General features: G+C 64.4%; 1 protein-coding gene across 3 annotated transcripts in view; it reads right to left on the bottom strand.

Moving 5' to 3' along the window:
- LOC119955704 (ubiquitin-like modifier-activating enzyme 1) overlaps positions 1-14,016 on the bottom strand; it is a 30,565-nt gene extending 16,549 nt beyond the window's left edge. Inside the window, exon 1 of one of the 3 annotated variants that reach the window (XM_038782182.1) lies at positions 13,902-14,016. The gene's annotated coding sequence lies outside the window, so the exon portion shown is untranslated. Of the gene's footprint in view, positions 1-13,267; positions 13,426-13,700; positions 13,836-13,901 lie in introns of those variants that run through there. The other 2 variants (XM_038782181.1, XM_038782180.1) reach the window with 2 other exon arrangements.
- Positions 14,017-18,848: the final 4,832 nt, after the last annotated feature.

Here is an 18,848-nt window from a genome sequence, read left to right as displayed (position 1 = left end):
TTAACTCGGGCCTATCGATGGCATTTTAACAACGTTGAGGCTCATTCACCAGAGGTTGGGTCACATTATTCTGAACATTCATCACCATCTCTCAGTGCTTATTCCGGATAGCCCAGTTACAGGAATCATTGGTCTGAATGGTGATTTAACACATTCCAACATTATTCCGGATTCCAGTGCCCCCCTCAACATCACTTGGGGTATTAATATCCTTGTGGACATTAAACTCTTTGCCCTCCCAGAAAATAATTTTGGATAGTGATTATATGTTAGCCTGACATATGGAACCCCAGGAGGCCATTTGGCCCATCGAATCTGTACCAACCCTTTGAAAGAGCTCCCCAGCCCTATTCCCACCTAACTTAATGGACACCAAGTGGTAATTTATCACGGTCAATCCACCTAACAGCACGTCTTTGGAGTGTGGGAGGAAACCGGAGCACCCGGAGGAAACCCACGCAGATACGGGGAGAACGTGCAGACTCCGCACAGACAGTGACCCAAGCCGGGAATCGAACCTTGGACCCTGGCGCTGTGAGACAGCCGTGCGAAACACGCGGTACATATCCCCATAATATCAATTTTGGGTATCAATCAATATTAATGTCCACACTAACATTATTCTTGATGCCGTGATGTTTCAATATCCTTTGGTATTATCCCATTGATATTATTCTAGATAGCAACGAAATTAATATTCTTCCATTATTATTTAATTTATTCATATTTGCCCCATGGCTTTGTGCACTAATATTTCCTGATAATCTGACTAATTGTGGGTATCGATACCCTCTTTGTATTCTTCAGGGTGTTAACAACCCCTTAATATTTTTCAGGCTCCTAATAACATCTCGAAGAATATCAAGGTGTGGGTGGGGGAGCATTTAATCCCTCAATATAATAGAGGGGGCGCAGCGGGTTAGCCCTGCTGCCTCACGGCGCAGAGGTCCAAGGTTCGATCCCGGCTCATTTTCCCCGTGTTTGCGTGGGTTTTGCCCCCACAACCCAAAGATGTGCAGGGTAGGTGGATGGGCCACCCTATATTTGCCCCTTAATTGGAAAAAAATGAATTGGGTACACTAAAGTTACTTAAAAAAATATAATGGAGGGGGTGGGATTTGAACACAGAATATCAGGAAGGGGGTGGGGATATTTGAACCTTTAGTATCAGGGGGTGCAATCCTGATTAATATTGAAAGTGTGTTAACATCCTGAAGAATATTGATGAGTTATTAGTACTCTGAATAATAGAGGGAATGAACCTGGTCAATAATATTGAAGATAAAAAACCCCTCCCCACTACATCGATCAGGATTCTATTTGAAGGGCATAGCTGATATTATTCAGAGAATATAATAAAATTAATCAGGGTTTATTTGAAGATTACTAAGGATATTATTGATGATATGAAGGGTATTATTAAGGATGTTAAAGATAAGAAACTGGATAAAAGCAAATTACAGCGGATGCTGGAATCTGAAACGAAAGAGAAAATGCTGGAAAATCTCAGCAGGTCTGGCAGCATCTGTAGGGAAGGAAAAGAGTGAACGTTCCGAGTCCAGATGACTCTTTGTCAAAGCTTTTCTCTCCCTACAGATGCTGCGAGACCTGCTGAGATTTTCCAGCATTTTCTCTTTTGTTAAAGATATGAAAGATAGATTGGCACTGGAAGCAATCCAGAGAAGGTTCACTAGGCCGATCCCGGGTAGGGAGGGATTTTCTCATGAGGAGAGGTTGAGTAGGTCGGGCCTATGCTCATTGGAGTTTAGAAGAATGAGAGGCGGCCTTATTGAGACATTCGGATTCTCAGGGGGTTTGACAGGGTCGATGCTGAGAGGCTGTTCCCTCTTGTGGGAGAGTCTGGGACCAGAGGGCAGAATCTCAGTCAGGGGGGTCAGTCATTTGAGGCAGAGATGAGGAGGAATTTCTTCCCTCAGAGGGGAGTGAATCTGTGGAATTCTTTACCGCAGAGAGGCTGTAGCGGGGCTGGGCCGCTCAGTATGTTCAAGGCTGAGACAGACAGAGTTTTAGTCAGTGAGGGAATCGAGGGTTACGGAGATGAGGCGGGAAAGTGGAGTTGAGGATTGTCACATCAGATCAGTCAGGATCTCGTTGAATAATTGTGGAAAGGCCCACTTCTCCTCCGATGTCTCACGATATTATTTGGAGATGATCAAGGATATAATTGAGGGTATTAAGAATATTTGAGGGTTTTATTTGAAGATCATGGAGGGTGCTGTGGACATTTTGCTGGATATTAATTGAATATTAAAGATATTAGATGAAGATTTTCATTGAGCATATTAAGGATATCAAATAAATGATTTCATTATTTTTCAGAATATTAAGGATATTATTTGAAAATGATTGAGAATATCATTTGAAGACAATCAAGGACAATGAAGATTATACGTGAAGATTATTATTGAGACAAGGGATTTCTGCAGGTGGGACTTGCTCCCGCTGACACTGGCAGGGAGGGTGCAGACGGGGAAGGAGACAGTCCTCCCGAGACTGCTCTTTATTTTTCAACGTCGCCCGATTTTTGTCCCGAGGCCTCTTTTTAAGGAAAATGAATGCGGTGATCTCGGGTTTAGTGTGGGCTGGTAAACCCCCCCTCAGAGGGTGAAGAAAGCACTCCTGGAACAGGGTCGCAAGGAGGGGGGCTTGGTCCTCCTGAGTGTTATTAATTATTACTGGGCGGCCAATATATCGCTGGTCAGGAAGTGAGTAGTGGGGGAGGGGTCGGTTTGGGAGCAGGTAGAGGCGGCATCCGGTAAGGGTACGAATTTGGAGGCTTTATTGGGGCGCCGGCTCGGTACTCCACAAGCCCGGTGGTAGTGTCAGCCCTGAGGGTGTCTGGACAATGGAGACTACACATGGGTGGGTTGGGGATAGTGAGGGTTTTGGGGAGGTTGGGGGTTTTATTGGAGGGTGGGGGGGAAAGAGACGGCAAGGGTGGGGGGGGGGGGAAGAAGAGAAGGGGGAGAGATGGTGGGGGGGGGGGGAGAGAGACGGTGGGGGGGGAGAGAGACGGTGGGGGGGGGAGAGACGGTGGGGGGGGGGAGAGACGGTGGGGGGGGAAGAGACGGTGGGGGGGGGGGGGAGAGACGGTGGGGGGGGGGAGAGACGGTGGGGGGGGGGAGAGACGGTGGGGGGGGGGGAGAGACGGTGGGGGGGGGGGAGACGGTGGGGGGGGGGGGAGACGGTGGGGGGGGGGGGGGAGACGGTGGGGGGGGGGAGACGGTGGGGGGGGGGGAGACGGTGGGGGGGGGGGAGAGACGGTGGGGGGGGGAGAGACGGTGGGGGGGGGGAGAGACGGGGGGGGGGGGAGAGACGGGGGGGGGGGGGAGAGACGGTGGGGGGGGGGGAGAGACGGGGGGGGGGGGGGGGAGAGACGGGGGGGGGGGGAGAGACGGTGGGGGGGGGAGAGACGGTTGGGGGGGGGGGAGAGGGGTGGGGGGGGGGAGAGACGGGGGGGGGGGGGAGAGAGAGGGGAGAGACGGTGGGGGGGGGAGAGAGGGTGGGGGGGGGAGGGGAGAGACGGTGGGGGGGGGGGGGGAGAGGGTGGGGGGGGGGGGGGGGAGAGAGACGGTGGGGGGGGGAGAGACGGGGGGGGGGAGAGACGGTGGGGGGGGGGGGAGAGACGGTGGGGGGGGGGGGGGAGACGGAGGGGGGGGGGAGAGACGGTGGGGGGGGGGGGGAGAGACGGTGGGGGGGGGGGAGAGAGACGGTGGGGGGGGAGAGACGGTGGGGGGGGGAGAGACGGTGGGGGGGGAGAGCGGGGGGGGGGGAGAGACGGTGGGGGGGGGAGAGAGACGGTGGGGGGGGGGGAGAGACGGTGGGGGGGGGGGGAGAGAGACGGTGGGGGGGGGGGAGAGACGGGGGGGGGGGGGGGGGAGAGAGACGGTGGGGGGGGGAGAAGGTGGGGGGGGGAGACGGTGGGGGGGGAGAGACGGTGGGGGGGGGGGAGAGACGGTGGGGGGGGGGGGAGAGACGGGGGGGGGGGAGAGACGGTGGGGGGGGAGAGACGGTGGGGGGGGGGAGAGACGGTGGGGGGGGGGGGAGACGGTGGGGGGGGGGGGGGGGTGGGGGGGGGGAGAGACGGGGGGGGGGGGGGGGGAGAGACGAGGGGGGGAGGGGGGGGAGACGGGAGAGAGACGGTGGGGGGGGGAGAGACGGTGGGGGGGGGGGAGAGACGGGGGGGGGGGGGGGAGGAGGGTGGGGGGGGGGGAGACGGTGGGGGGGGGGGGGAGAGAGACGGTGGGGGGGGGGGAAGAGACGGTGGGGGGGGGGGACGGGAGGAGGGGGAGAGCGGTGGGGGGGGAGAGAGGTGGGGGGGGGGAGAGACGGTGGGGGGGGGGGGAGAAGTCGGGGGGGGGGGAGAGACGGTGGGGGGGGGGGAGAGACGGTGGGGGGGGGGAGAGAGACGGTGGGGGGGGGGAGAAGAGAGACGGGGGGGGGGGGGAGAGAGACGTGGGGGGGGAGAGACGGGGGGGGGGAGAGACGGGGGGGGGGAGAGACGGGGGGGGGGAGAGACGGGGGGGGGGGGGAGAGAGGGGGGGGGGGGGGGGAGAGACGGGGGGGGGGGGGGAGAGACGGTGGGGGGGGGGGAGAGACGGTGGGGGGGGGGAGAGGGGGGAGGGGGCGGTGGGGGGGGGGGGAGAGACGGTGGGGGGGGGGGGGGAGAGAGACGGTGGGGGGGGGGGGGAGAGAAGGGGGGGGGGGGGGGGGGGGAGACGGGGGGGGTGGGGAGAGACGGGGGGGGGGGGAGACGGGGGGGGGAGAGAGGGGGGGGAGGAGAGACGGGGGGGGGAGAGGGGGGGGGGGGAGAGAGAGGGGGGGGGAGGACGGGGGGGGGAGAGAGACGGTGAGGGTGGGGAGGAGAGACGGTGAGGGTGGGGCCAGACGGTAGGGTGGGGCCAGACGGTGAGGGTGGGGCCAGACGGTGAGGGTGGGGCCAGACGGTGGGGTGGGGCCAGACGGTGAGGGGGGGCAAGACGGTGAGGGTGGGGCCAGACGGTGAGGGTGGGGCAGACGGTGAGGGTGGGGGGAGACGGTGAGGGTGGGGGGGCGACGGTAGGGTGGGGGGAGACGGTGAGGGTGGGGGGGAGAAGGTGAGGGTGGGGGGGAGACGGTGAGGGTGGGGGGGAGACGGTGAGGGGGGGGGGAGACGGTGAGGGTGGGGGAGAGACGGTGGGGGGGGGGAGAGACGGTGGGGGGGGGGGAGAGACGGTGGGGGGGGGAGGGCGAGTGGGGGGGGGGAGGGAGCGACGGTGGGGGGGGGGGAGAGACGGTGGGGGGGGGGAGAGAGACGGTGGGGGGGGGGGAGAGACGGTGGGGGGGGGGAGAGGGGTGGGGGGGGGGGAGACGGGGGGGGGGGGAGGACGGTGGGGGGGGGGGAGACACGGTGGGGGGGGGAGAGACGGTGGGGGGGGGAGACGGTGGGGGGGGAGAGCGGGGGGGGGGAGAGCGGTGGGGGGGGGAGAGACGGTGGGGGGGGAGAGACGGGGGGGGGGGAGAGACGGTGGGGGGGGAGACGGGTGGGGGGGGAGAGACTGTGGGGGGGGGAGAGACGGTGGGGGGGGAGAGACGGTGGGGGGGGAGAGACGGTGGGGGGGGAGAGACGGTGGGGGGGGGGAGAGACGGTGGGGGGGGGGGAGAGACGGTGGGGGGGGGGGGGGGAGGGGAGAGGGGTGGGGGGGGGGGGAGAGAACGGTGGGGGGGGGGGGAGAGACGGTGGGGGGGGGGAGGACGGTGGGGGGGGGGGAGAGACGGGGGGGTGGGGAGGAGGACGGTGGGGGGGGGGAAGGAGGACGGTGGGGGTGGGGAGAGACGGTGGGGGGGGGGGAGGACAGGGGGGGGGAGACGGGGGGGGGAGAGACGGGGGGGGGAGAGGGGGGGGGGGAGAGACGGGGGGGGAGAGACGGGGGGGGGAGAGACGGGGGGGGGAGAGACGGGGGGGGAGAGAGACGGGGGGGGGAGAGAGGGGGGGGGGGAGAGACGGGGGGGGGGGAGAGAGACGGTGGGGTGGGAGGAGAGACGGTGGGGGTGGGGAGGAGAGACGGGGGGGTGGGGAGGAGAGACGGTGGGGGTGGGGGGGAGACGGTGGGGGGGGGAGGAGAGACGGGGGGGGTGGGGAGGAGAGACGGGGGGGTGGGGAGGAGAGACGGGGGGGTGGGGAGGAGAGACGGGGGGGGGGGGAGGAGAGACGGGGGGGTGGGGAGGAGAGACGGGGGGGGGGGGAGGAGAGACGGGGGGGGGGGGGGGAGAGGACGTGGGGGTGGGGAGGAGAGACGGTGGGGGTGGGGAGGAGAGACGGTGGGGGTGGGGAGGAGAGACGGTGGGGGGTGGGGAGGAGAGACGGTGGGGGTGGGGAGGAGAGACGGTGGGGGTGGGGAGGAGAGACGGTGGGGGTGGGGAGGAGAGACGGGGGGGTGGGGAGGAGAGACGGGGGGGTGGGGAGGAGAGACGGGGGGGTGGGGAGGAGAGACGGGGGGGGGGGGGGTGGGGAGGAGAGGAGGGGGGGGTGGGGAGGAAGAGACGGGTGGGGGTGGGGAGGAGAGCGGTGGGGGTGGGGAGGAGAGACGGTGGGGTGTGGGGAGGAGAGACGGTGGGGGTGGGAGGAGAGACGGGGGGGGTGGGGAGGAGAGACGGTGGGGGTGGGGAGGAGAGACGGTGGGGTGGGGAGGAGAGACGGTGGGGGTGGGGAGGAGAGACGGGGGGGGTGGGGGGGAGAGGAGAGAGGTGGGGGTGGGGAGGAGAGACGGTGGGGGTGGGGAGGAGGAGAGACGGTGGGGGTGGGAGAGGAGAGACGGTGGGGGTGGGGAGGAGAGACGGTGGGGGGGGAGGAGAGACGGTGGGGGGTGGGGAGGAGAGACGGTGGGGGTGGGGAGGGAGGGACGGTGGGGGTGGGGAGGAGAGACGGGGGGGGTGGGGAGGAGAGACGGTGGGGGTGGGGAGGAGAGACGGTGGGGGTGGGGAGGAGAGACGGTGGGGGTGGGGAGGAGAGACGGTGGGGGTGGGGAGGGAGACGGTGGGGGGGGGGAGGAGAGACGGTGGGGGTGGGGAGGAGAGACGGTGGGGGTGGGGAGGAGAGACGGTGGGGGTGGGGAGGAGAGACGGTGGGGGTGGGGAGGAGAGACGGTGGGGGGGGGGAGGAGAGACGGTGGGGGTGGGGAGGAGAGACGGTGGGGGTGGGGAGGAGAGACGGTGGGGGTGGGGAGGAGAGACGGTGGGGGGGGGTGGGGAGGAGAGACGGTGGGGGTGGGGGAGGAGAGACGGTGGGGGTGGGGAGGAGAGACGGTGGGGGTGGGGAGGAGAGGAGAGACGGTGGGGGTGGGGAGGAGAGACGGGGGGTGTGGGGAGGAGAGACGGTGGGGGTGGGGGAGGAGAGACGGTGGGGGGTGGGGAGGAGAGAGACGGTGGGGGGGTGGGGAGGAGAGAGACGGGGGGTGGGGGGAGGAGAGACGGTGGGGGTGGGGAGGAGAGACGGTGGGGGGTGGGGAGGAGAGACGGTGGGGGTGGGGAGGAGAGACGGTGGGGGTGGGGAGGAGAGACGGTGGGGGTGGGGAGGAGAGACGGTGGGTGGGGAGGAGAGAGACGGTGGGTGGGGGTGGGGAGGAGAGACGGTGGGGTGGGGAGGAGAGACGGTGGGGGTGGGGAGGAGAGACGGTGGGGGGGTGGAGGAGGAGAGACGGTGGGGGGTGGGGAGGAGAGACGGGGGGGGTGGGGAGGAGAGACGGTGGGGGTGGGGAGGAGAGACGGGGGGGTGGGGAGGAGAGACGGTGGGGGGTGGGGAGGAGAGACGGTGGGGGTGGGGAGGAGAGACGGTGGGGGTGGGGAGGGAGACGGTGGGGGGTGGGGAGGAGAGAGAGACGGTGGGGTGGGGAGGAGAGAGGTGGGGGTGGGGAGGAGAAGGACGGTGGGGGTGGGGAGGAGAGACGGTGGGGGTGGGGAGGAGAGAGGTGGGGGGGGGGAGAGAGAGGTGGGGGTGGGGAGGAGAGACGGTGGGGGTGGGGAGGAGAGACGGTGGGGGTGGGGAGGAGAGACGGTGGGGGTGGGGAGGAGAGACGGTGGGGGTGGGGAGGAGAGACGGTGGGGCGTGGGGGGAGGAGAGACGGTGGGGGTGGGGGAGAGGAGGTGGGGGTGGGGGGAAAGAGACGGTGAGGGTGGGGGGAGAGACGGTGAGGGGGGGGCAGACAGTGAGGGTGGGGCAGACAGTGAGGGTGGGGCAGACAGTGAGGGAGGGGCAGACAGTGAGGGTGGGGCAGACAGTGAGGGTGGGGCAGACAGTGAGGGTGGGGCAGACAGTGAGGGTGGGGGGGGGGGGAGACGGTGAGGGTGGGGGGGAGAGGTGAGGGTGGGGGGGAGACGGTGAGGGTGGGGGGGAGACGGTGAGGGTGGGGGGGAGAGGGTGGGGGGGGGGGGGGAGACGGTGAGGGTGGGGGGGAGACGGTGAGGGTGGGGGGGAGACGGTGAGGGGGGGGGGGGGAGACGGTGAGGGTGGGGGGGGGGACGGTGAGGGTGGGGGGAGACGGTGAGGGTGGGGGGGAGACGGTGAGGGTGGGGGGGGAGACGGTGAGGGTGGGGGGGAGACGGTGAGGGGGGGGGAGACGGTGAGGGTGGGGGGAGACGGTGAGGGTGGGGGGGAGGGGAGACGGTGAGGGTGGGGGGGAGACGGTGAGGGTGGGGGGAGACGGTGAGGGTGGGGGGGAGGGGACGGGAGGGTGGGGGGGAGACGGTGAGGGTGGGGGGGAGACGGTGAGGGTGGGGGGGAGACGGTGAGGGTGGGGGGGAGACGGTGAGGGTGGGGGGGAGACGGTGAGGGTGGGGGGAGACGGTGAGGGGGGGGGGGAGACGGTGAGGGTGGGGGGGAGACTGTTGAGTGGTGGGGGGAGACGGGCTGAGTGGGGGGGGGAACGTGGTGAGGGTGGGGGGGGACGGTGAGTGGTGAGGTGGGAGACGGTGAGTTGGGGGGGAGCACGGTGAGGGGGGGGGAGACGGTGAGGGTGGGGGGGAGACAGGTGGTGGTGGGGGGTAGGGACTGGAGGGTGGGGGGGAGGGACGGTGAGGTTGGGGGGGGAGACGGTGAGCGGTGGGGGGGAGACGCGTCGAGGTTGGGGGGGAGACTGTGAGGGTGGGGGGGAGCAAAGGTTGAGGGTGGGGGGAGACGGTGAGGAGTGGGGGGGAGACGGTGAGGTTGAGGGGGGCGACGGTGAGGGTGGGGGGGGACGTGTGTGGGGGGGAGACAGGTGAGGGTGGTGGTGGGAGGACGTGAGGGTGGGGGGGGACGGTGAGAGGTGGGGGAGTACGTGAGGGTGGGGGGGGAGGCGAGTGAGGTGGGGGGGAGAGGGAGGGTGGGGGGGAGACGGTGAGGGTGGGGGGGAGACGGTGAGGGTGGGGGGGAGAGGTGAGGGTGGGGGGGAGACGGTGAGGGTGGGGGGGGAGACGGTGAGGGTGGGGGGGGGAGACGGTGAGGGTGGGGGGACGGGAGGGGGGGGGGAGACGGTGAGGGTGGGGGGAGACGGTGAGGGAGAGACGGGGAGGGTGGGGGGGGGATAGACGGTGAGGGGGGGGGGAGAGACGGTGAGGGGGGGGGGGGAGAGAGAGACGGTGAGGGGGGGGGAGAGACGGAGAGGGGGGGGGGGGGAGAGAGAGACGGTGAGGGTGGGGGGGGAGACGGTGAGGGGGGGGGGGAGACGGTGAGGGTGGGGGGGGGAGACGGTGAGGGTGGGGGGGGAGACGGTGAGGGGGGGGGGGGGGAGACGGTGAGGGTGGGGGGGGGGAGACGGTGAGGGTGGGGGGGGGGGGAGACGGTGAGGGTGGGGGGGGGGAGACGGTGAGGGGGGGGGGGGGAGACGGTGAGGGGGGGGGGGGAGACGTGAGGGTGGGGGGGGGGAGACGGTGAGGGGGGGGGGGGAGGACGGTGAGGTGGGGGGGGGGAGACGGTGAGGGTGGGGGGGGAGACGGTGAGGGTGGGGGGGGGAAGACGGTGAGGGTGGGGGGGGAGACGGTTGAGGGTGGGGGGGGGGAGACGGTGAGGGTGGGGGGGAGAGGTGAGGGTGGGGGGGAAGACGGTGAGGGTGGGGGGGGGAAGACGGTGAGGGTGGGGGGGGGGGGGAAGACGGTGAGGGGGGAAGACGGTGAGGGTGGGGGGGAAGACGGTGAGGGTGGGGGGGGGGGAAGACGGTGAGGGTGGGGGGGGAAGACGGTGAGGGGGGGGGGGGGGGGGAGACGGTGAGGGTGGGGGGGGGAAGACGGTGGGTGGGGGGGAAGACGGTGAGGGTGGGGGGAAGACGGTGAGGGTGGGGGGGGGGAAGACGGTGAGGGTGGGGGGGGGGAAGACGGTGAGGGTGGGGGGGGAAGACGGTGAGGGGGGAGGGGGGGAAGACGGTGGGGTGGGGGGAAGACGGTGAGGGTGGGGGGGGGAAGACGGTGAGGGTGGGAGGGGGAAGACGGTGAGGGTGGGGGGGGAAGACGGCCCCATTCTCAGGGTGGGGGGGGAAGACGGTGGTGGGGGGGGGGGGGAAGACGGTGAGGGGGGAGGGGGAAGACGGTGAGGGGGGGGGAAGACGGTGAGGGTGGGGGGGGGGGGAGACGGTGAGGGTGGGGGGGGGAAGACGGTGAGGGTGGGGGGGGGGAAGACGGTGAGGGTGGGAGGGGGAAGACGGTGAGGGTGGGGGGGGAAGACGGTGAGGGTGGGGGGGGAAGACGGTGAGGGTGGGGGGGGAGGGAAGACGGTGAGGGGGGGGGGGAAGACGGTGAGGGTGGGGGGGGGGAAGACGGTGAGGGGGGAAGACGGTGGGGGGAAGACGGTGAGGGTGGGGGGGGAAGACGGTGAGGGTGGGGGGGGAAGACGGTGAGGGGGGGAAGACGGTGAGGGTGGGGGGGGGGGGAAGAGGGTGAGGGGAGAAGAGGGTGAGGGGGGGGGGGAAGACGGTGAGGGTGGGGGGGGGGAAGACGGTGAGGGTGGGGGGGGAGGAGACGGTGAGGGTGGGGGGGGAGACGGTGGGGTGGGGGGGGGAGACGGTGAGGGTGGGGGGGGAGGGAGACGGTGAGGGTGGGGGGGGAGACGGTGGAGGGGGGGGGGGGAGACGGTGAGGTGGGGGGGGGAGACGGTGAGGGGGGGGGGAGACGGTGAGGGTGGGGGGGAGACGGTGAGGGTGGGGGGGGAAGACGGTGAGGGTGGGGGAAGACGGAGGGTGGGGGGGGGAAGACGGTGAGGGTGGGGGGGGAAGACGGTGAGGGTGGGGGGGAAGACGGTGAGGGTGGGGGGAAGACGGTGAGGGTGGGGGGAAGACGGTGAGGGTGGGGGGAAGACGGTGAGGGGGGGGGGGAGACGGTGAGGGGTGGGGGGAAGACGGTGAGGGGGGGGGAAGACGGTGAGGGTGGGGGGAAGACGGTGAGGGTGGGGGGGAAGACGGTGAGGGTGGGGGGGAGACGGGGGGGGGGAGACGGTGGGTGGGGGGGAGACGGTGAGGGTGGGGGGGAGACGGTGAGGGTGGGGGGGAGACGGTGAGGGTGGGGGGGAGACGGTGAGGGGGGGGGGGGAGACGGTGAGGGGGGGGGGAGACGGTGAGGGTGGGGGGGGGAGACGGTGAGGGTGGGGGGGGAGACGGTGAGGGTGGGGGGGGAGACGGTGAGGGGGGGGGGGAGACGGTGAGGGTGGGGGGAGACGGTGAGGGTGGGGGGGACGACGGTGAGGGTGGGGGGGAGACGGTGAGGTGGGGGGGAGACGTTGAGGGTGGGGGGGGGGGACGAGACGGTGAGGGTGGGGGAGACGGTGAGGGTGGGGGGGGGAGACGGTGAGGGTGGGGGGGACGGTGAGGTCGTGGGGGGAGACGGTGAGGGGTGGGGGGGGGAGACGGTGAGGTGTGGGGGGGGGAGCGGTGAGGGTGGGGGGAGACGGGAGGGTGGGGGGGGGGAGACGGTGAGGGGGGGGGAGACGGTGAGGGGGGGGGGGGGGAGACGGTGAGGGTGGGGGGGAGACGGTGAGGGTGGGGGGGAGACGGTGAGGGTGGGGGGGAGACGGTGAGGGGGGGGGGGGGGAGACGGTGAGGGTGGAGACGGTGAGGGTGGGGGGGGAGACGGTGAGGGTGGGGGGGAGACGGTGAGGGTGGGGGGGGAGACGGTGAGGGTGGGGGGGGAGACGGTGAGGGTGGGGGGGGAGACGGTGAGGGTGGGGGGGAGACGGTGAGGGTGGGGGGGAGACGGTGAGGGTGGGGGGGGAGACGGTGAGGGTGGGGGGGGAGACGGTGAGGGTGGGGGGGAGACGGTGAGGGGGGGAGACGGTGAGGGGGAGACGGTGAGGGTGGGGGGGGGAGACGGTGAGGGTGGGGGGGAGACGGTGAGGGTGGGGGGGAGACGGTGAGGGTGGAGACGGGGACGGGTGAGGGCTGGGGGGCGGATAAGACGGTGAGGGGTGGGGGGGAGACGGTTAGGGTGGGGGGGGAGGAGACGGTGTATGGGGTGGGGGGGGAGACGGTGAGGGGGGGGGGGAGACGGTTGAGGGGTGGGATTGGGGAGACGGGAGGGTGGGGGGGAGACGGTGAGGGTGGGGGGAGACGTGGATGGGTTGGGGGGAAGGAGACGGTTGAGGGTGGGGGGGAGACGGTGCAGGGGTGGGGGGGAGGAGACGGTGAGGGTGTGGCGGAGACGGGAGGGACGGTGAGGTGTGGTGTGGGAGGAGACGTGGGTGGTGAGGGTGGAGACGGGTGAGTTGGGGGGGAGATCGGTGAGGTGGGGGGGCGGAGACGTGTGAAGCGAGGTGGTGGGGGAGACAGGTGAGGGTGGGGGGGGAAGACGGTGAGGGTGTGGGGGGAAGCCGGTGAGGGGTGGGGGGAGACGATTTGAGGGTGGGGTGGGAGGAGACGGTGAGGGTGGGGGGGGAGGACGGTGAGGGTGGGGGGGGGAGACGGTGAGGGTGGGGGGGAGACGGTGAGGGTGGGGGGGGGAGACGGTGAGGGTGGGGGGGGGAGACGGTGAGGGTGGGGGGGGGAGACGGTGAGGGTGGGGGGGGGAGACGGTGAGGGTGGGGGGAGACGGTGAGGGTGGGGGGGAGACGGTGAGGGTGGGGGCAGTGAGGGTGGGGGGGGGGTTTCCTGTCTCTATTGACGGGGCCTAGCAGCGGCTGAAGCCTGAGACTCCAGTTATTGGGGAAGCGGGTCCAAGGCGAGCTCTGAAAGCGGGCGGGAGTTGACCCCCGGCCCTCCCGCCTCCCTCACCTCCTTCCTTCTCCCTCACCCTCCAGCCTCCCCTCACTCACTCGGCAGCTGGTCCGGTTCCGGCTCCGAGCCCCGGGGCCTCGCTCCGAGTTTGAGGCAGGAGGAGAAGCAAAATGGCGTCTGCGGCGGAATGGCGGCGGCGGCGGCGGAAGCGGAAATGGGAAACCGGCCTTTGAACCCCCACATCCGGTGGCCGGGACCGGAAACGGCGTTAAAAAAGCGCTTTTCCTCTCCCTTGCACCCCCCTTCCCTCCGGGACGGTAGACGATTTGATGTAACCGGCGGCTCCCCGATCGCCCCTCCTCCCGCCTGGACCGACTCGGACTCTTTTATTTCTCATTTGAAACAAAATCCCCTCCCCACCCCCCTCCGATCCAAGATGGCGGCCGCCAGCCGGGCCACCACAATGGAGGCGGCCATCCCCGGCGGCCAATCCCTCCGCCACCCTCTCCTCCCGCTTCCTTTCCTTTGTACCTTTTCGCTTCAATTCTCCGATCCTCCTCCCGCGCTCTGAAAAGGACGAATGAGAAGGAAAAACCCCCTTTCGGGCCGCCCGGGAGAGGCCGCGGCGGCTCAAGATGGCCGACCGGAAGTGGACCGCGACCCGCACTTCCGGTCTGGCCCCGACCGTTATTTTAAAAGAAAATTAAATTCCTCCACCCTCTCCCCACTCACGTTTATATTCTTATGCTTTACTTATTTGAATCCATGTTCCTCCTCGCGTCGGGTCGCCTCCTTTGTTTTAAAAAAAACGATGTCAATCCACGCGCCAGGGAGGAAGGGGGGGCAACAAAATGGCGGCAGCGGGAAAATAAACCGTCAAATCTCAAATCGGGTTTATTTTTAAGTTGGCGGCGCGAACCCGGAGGGGTCGCCTGGAGGGGCAGTCAGCCCGCTTTGTTGTTTGGAAAAATAAATGAGGGGGGAGGAATTAGATTTTTTGGGGTGGGGGAGGGGAAAAGGCGAGTGATTCGCACAAGATGGCGGATTGATTCATGCAGGCGGGCGGGCGCAACCGCCGCCCCAAGCGGAGAAATGAGCGGTTGATGTTGTGGGACGCGGACGCCCCCCTCGCGCGGGCGGGCGAGGTTTTCTGTTCCCTCACTTCCCCGCCCCGCCTGGCAACGTCCAGACTGAGGAGGGCGCTCCCGCCCTTTAAGCCTTAAAGGCGGCGGGAATTAAAACCGGCCGAATTATATTGGGAGACTCCCAAGTCAACCCAGAGCCTTTCCCCAGAGACAGTTCGAATCCGGATTCCGGATTTAATCAATATTTATTAGAATTATTCACATTTATTATTCTTTAATTCGAATGATTTATAATCTTTCATCAGAATTAGTCACAATAATTTAGAATTACATTTTTATACTAGAATTATAACTTATTAGAATTCAACTTTTTTATTTTCATAGAATTTACTGTGCAGAAGGAGGCCATTCGGCCCATCAAGTCTGCACCGGCTCTTTGAAAGAGCACCCTACCCAACTGCACATCTCTACCCTACGTGGGCAGCACGGTAGCATTGTGGATAGCACAATGGCATCACAGCTCCAGGGTCCCAGGCTCGATTCCGGCTGGGGTCACTGTCTGTGCGGAGTCTGCCCATCCTCCCCGTGTGTGCGTGGGTTTCCTCCCACAGTCCAAAGATGTGCAGGTTAGGTGGATTGGCCATGATAAATTGCCCTTAGTATCCAAAATTGCCCTTGGTGTTGGGTGGGGTTACTGGGTTATGGGGATAGGGTGGAGGTGTTGACCTTGGGTAGGGTGCTCTTTCCAAGAGCCGGTGCAGACTCGATGGGCCGAATGGCCTCCTTCTGCACTGTAAATTCTATGATATCCCCGTAACCCCACCCCACACTAAAGGCAATTTTGGACACTAAGTAAGAAGTCTTACAACACCAGGTTAAAGTCCAACAGATTTGTTTCACACACGAGCTTTCGGAGCGCAGCTCCTTCCTCAGGTGAATGAGGAATCATTCCTCACCTGAAGAAGGAGCCGTGCTCCGAAGGCTCGTGTTTGAAAAAAACCTGTTGGACTTTAACCTGGTGTTGTAAGACTTCTTACTGTGCTCACCCCAGTCCAACGCCGGCATCTCCACATCTTGGACACTAAGGGAAATTTATCACGGCCAATCCACCTAAACCTGCATATATTTGGACTGTGGGAGGAAACCAGAGCATCTGGAGGAAACCCACGCAGACACGGGGAGAGCGTGAAGACTCCGTACAGACAGTGACCCAGCAGGAATCGAACCTTGGACCCTGGCGCTGTGAGACAGCTGTGCGAACCACGTGGTACATAATCCCCTCAATATCAATTTTGGGTATCAATCAATATTAATGTCCACACCAACATTATTCTTGATGCCGTGATGTTTCAATATCCTTTGGTATTATCCCATTGATATTATTCTAAATAGCAACAAAATTAATATTCTTCCATTATTATTTAATTTATTCATATTTGCCCCATGGCTTTGTGCACTAATATTTCCTGATAATCTGACTAATTGTGGGTATCGATACCCTCTCAGTATTCTTCAGAGTGTTAACAACCCCTCAATATTCTTCAGGCTCCTAATAACATCTCGAAGAATATCAAGGTGTGGGTGGGGGAGCATTTAATCCCTCAATATAATGGAGGGAATAGAGGAGGACCCGGAGGAAACCCACGCAGACACGGGGAGGAATGTACAGACTCCGCACAGACAGTGATCCAAGCCGGGAATCGAACCTGGGACCTTGGAACTGTGAATCAATTGTGCTAACCACTATGCTACCGTGGTGCTAGAATTATTTATTATCTTTTATTGATTAGCAATCTCTCCCTCAATGTCAGCAAAACTAAGGAGCTGGTCATTGACTTCAACATAATCGTACACGCCCCTGTCGATCAATGGTGCCATGGTGAGAGGGGTACCGTAGCACAGTGGTTAGCACTGCTGCCTCATGGCGCCGAGTAACCGGGTTCGATCTTGGCCCCGGGTCACTGACCGTGTGGAGTTTGCACGTTCTCCCAGTATCTGCATGGGTCTCACCCCCCACAACCAAAAGATGGACAGCATGGTAGCACAAGTGGCTAGCATTGTGGCTTCACAGCGCCAGGGTCCCGGGTTCGACTCCCGGCTTGGGTCACTGTCTGTGTGGAGTCTGCACGTTCTCCCCGTGTCTGCGTGGGTTTCCTCTGGGTGCTCCGGTTTCCTCCCACAGTCCAAAGACGTGCCGGTTAGGTGCATTGGCCATGTTAAAATTGCCCTTAGTGTCCAAAAAGATTAAATGGGGTTATTGGGTTACGGGGGAAGTGAGGGCTTAAGTGGGTCGGTGCAGACTTGATGGGCCGAATGGCCTCCTTCTGCACTGTATGTTCTATGTATGACCAATCTCTCCCTCAATGTCAGCAAAGCTAAGGAGCTGGTCATCGACTTCAAGGTAATTGTTTACACCCCTTGATGCACGATCAATTGCACAAAGACTAAGGTTGGGTACAACTGTGGCTTTATTGCAGTCAGATACGTGGCCTCCTGCTGCAGCTGGCGAAATGGCAGATCAATGGAGGACACGCATATTTATACTCCTCCTACTGGGCGGAGCCAGCCGGCAGGGGCTACCGGCGAACCTGTAGTACAGGTCCTACCTTACATCCCCTAATACAGGTGCACACAGTGGTTCACCACATTCACCCCCTGTTAAAAATGAGTCCGGCGGGGGTGGTGTGGCACTATATACAGTGTTGAAAATTATGTACAGTGTCTTAGAAAAGAAGTGAGGGAAAAAGAAAATGTCCATTTTGAAGGTCCGGTGCCCCTAGAGGTTCAGTCGATTCGGTGCTTTGACGTTTCGCTGGGAGCGACGTAACGGTGGCGGCCAGTGCTGGCGGTGCTGGCGGTGCTGGTGCCGGCCTGCTGTCAGATGACTCCGGGAGTGTGCCAAAATCTTCTTCGTCCTCTTGCGTGGGCAGAGGAAGGAGGGATGGGCCTGGTGGGGTTAATGTTGGGAGCGCCGGGGGGAGGGGAGGGTGGCGTCGGGGCGGGGAGTGTGTTTGGTTAGAACCTGACGGAGCCAGGTCCCTGAGGGAGACAGTATCTTGGCGGCTGTCGGGGAACTCCACGTAGGCATACTGGGGGTTGGCGTGGGGCAAGTGTACCCTGTCCACCAACGGGTCCGCCTTGTGGAGTCGGACATGCCTACGGAGCAGGACCGGTCCTGGAGCTGCGAGCCACGTCGGGAGCGACACCCGAGATGTGGACTTCCTGGGGAAGGTAAAAAGACGTTCATGGGGTGTGTTATTCGTGGCGGTGCACAGTAGTGACCGGATGGAGTGCAGTGCATCAGGGAGGACCTGCTGCCAGCGAGCGGCTGGGAGGTTCCTGGACCGTAGGGCCAGCTGGACGGCCCTCCCTACCGTCCCGTTCTCCCTCTCTACCTGCCCGTTTCCCCCGGGGTTGTAGCCGGTCGTCCTGCTGGAGGTGATACCTCTGCTGAGCAGGAACAGACGCAGTTCATCGCTCATGAATGAGGATCCCATGTCACTGTGGAGGTAGGCGGGGAAACCGAACAGAGCGAAGATGGTGTTGAGGACTTTAATGACGGTGGCAGATGTCATATCAGGGCATGGGATGGCGAAGGGGAATCTGGAGTACTCATCGACCACACTGAGGATATATGTGTTGCGGACGGTGGAGGGGAGGGGCCCTTTGAAATCCACGCTGAGGCGCTCAAAGGGGCGGGACGCTTTCACCAGGTGCGTACGGTCCGGCCGGTAGAAGTGCGGTTTGCACTCTGCACAGACCTGGCAGTCTGTGGTGACTGTCCGTACTTCCTCGACGGAGTAGGGTAGGTTGCGGGCCTTGATGGGATGATACAGTCGTGTGACCCCCGGGTGACAAAGGCTGTCGTGCAAGGCACAGAGCTGGTTCACTTGTGCACTGGCACATGTACCTCGGGAGAGGGCGTCTGGGGGCTCGTTGAGCTTGCCGGGGCGATACAAAATCTTGTAGTTAAAGGTGGAGAGCTCGATTCTCCACCGCAAGATTTTGTCATTTTTGATCTTGCCCCGCTGCGTGTTATTGAACATGAAGGCTACCGACCGTTGGTCAGTGAGGAGAGTGAATCTCCTGCCGGCCAGGTAATGCCTCCAATGCCGCACAGCTTCAACGATGGCCTGGGCCTCTTTTTCGACGGGTGAGTGCCGAATTTCTGAGGCATGAAGGGTGCGGGAAAAGAATGCCACGGGTCTGCCTGCCTGGTTGACAGTGTTGGCAAGGGCGACATCTGATGCGTTGCTTTCTACTTGGAAAGGGCAGCGTCTCGTCTACTGCGTGCATCCCGGCCCTGGCTATGTCTGAGCGAATACGGGCGAAGGCCTGTTGTGCCTCGGCCGTGAGGGGAAATTCGGTGGACTGTATGAGTGGGCGGGCCTTGTCTGCATAGTTTGGGACCCACTGAGCGTAGTATGAAACTGTAATACAGGTCCTACCTTACATCCCCTAATACAGGTGTACAGTGATTCACCACACCCCTGTCTGAATCAGTGGTGCCATGGGTGAGGGTGGCAGATTGGCACTGCTGCCTGACGGCGCCGAGGACACAGATTCAATCTCATCCCCAGGTCACAGTCCGTGT

This window comes from Scyliorhinus canicula, chromosome 21, assembly GCF_902713615.1.
Source record: "Scyliorhinus canicula chromosome 21, sScyCan1.1, whole genome shotgun sequence".
Taxonomy (NCBI): Eukaryota; Metazoa; Chordata; class Chondrichthyes; order Carcharhiniformes; family Scyliorhinidae; genus Scyliorhinus; species Scyliorhinus canicula.
Note: the sequence above shows the minus strand (reverse complement) of the source record. Positions and strands in the feature narration are given on the sequence as shown.